A 1,234-nucleotide genomic window follows, 5' to 3' on the forward strand; every position below is an offset into this window, starting at 1 on the left:
TTCACTGGCTGTAATCAGGAGAAAACAGGTCCAAGAAGCAGGTCTGAGCCTCCTCTATCCAGGGAACCTCAGTGGTCAGGACCCAGAGTTTCACATTACGGAGCTTTCCAAACTAAGAAGACACACCTAGGCTGTCGTAGAGTTTAGTGAAGTGTTTGCAATGTGATACAGTGAAGTGAGCTCTTAGAATTTGGGAGAAGTAGACCAAGCACTTAGAATGCAGCGCATTCTCTGCAATGTGTCAGGGTTTGGTAGAACTAGGAGATTCTGGTGGGCTCAAGGCTGAGCAGGGTGCCCCGTGGTTCACTGTCAGCACCAGGGACTGCCCGCCCAATCAGCTCCCAGCCCATGCTGGCTGACAGCCTCCTGGGGAGCAGGGACCTTTCAAAACTCCCTGCACCAGGCAACCGCACCATCCCCAAGGCAATTTAGAGGCAGAAGGGGAAATTCACCCAGCTTAGAAACTTTGGGGTACTTCAGGGATGATGTCCCAAAGACCCAATTACACAGAGTCTACTTAGAGATCTTAATTGGTGTACAAAAGTTGGGGGAGGTGGCTCAGGGCCAGGAATCCACCCTCACAGGTCAGTCCTCAGTGTGGGCCATGAACGTGTACAGGATCAATAAATGAATGGATGGATGGATGCACAATTAAGTCAATGTATAGGCCACTCTTGGTGAATACATTTAAAGACATTGGGGTGACTGAATGAACAATTGATAGGCAGTTTCACCTTTAAGGGAAACTCTGTCCCCATTAACAGCCACACTCCATTTCCACTCAAGTTTCTTCTGGCCCTCAGTTCAGTTCAGTCGCTCAGTCGTGTCTGACTCTTTGCGAGCCCATGAATCACAGCATGCCAGGCCTCCCTGTCCATTACCAACTCCTGGAGTTCACTCAAACTCATGTCCATTCATTGGTGATGCCATCCAACCATCTCATCCTCTGTCTTCCCCTTCTCCTCCTGCTCCAACCTTTCCCAGCATCAGCATCTTTCCCAATGAGTCAGTTCTTCGCATCAGGTGGCTAAAATATTGGAGCTTCAGGTTCAGCATCAGTTCTTCCAATGAATATTCAGGATTGATTGCCTTTAGGATTGATTGGTTTGATCTCCTTGCTGTCCAAGGGACTCTCAAGAGTCTTCTCCAACACCACAGTTCAAAAGCATCAATTCTTTGGTGCTCAGCTTTCTTTATGGCACAACTCTCACATCCATACACGACTACTGGAAAA

Source organism: Bos taurus, chromosome 8 (assembly GCF_002263795.3).
Source record: "Bos taurus isolate L1 Dominette 01449 registration number 42190680 breed Hereford chromosome 8, ARS-UCD2.0, whole genome shotgun sequence".
Lineage (NCBI taxonomy): Eukaryota > Metazoa > Chordata > Mammalia > Artiodactyla > Bovidae > Bos > Bos taurus.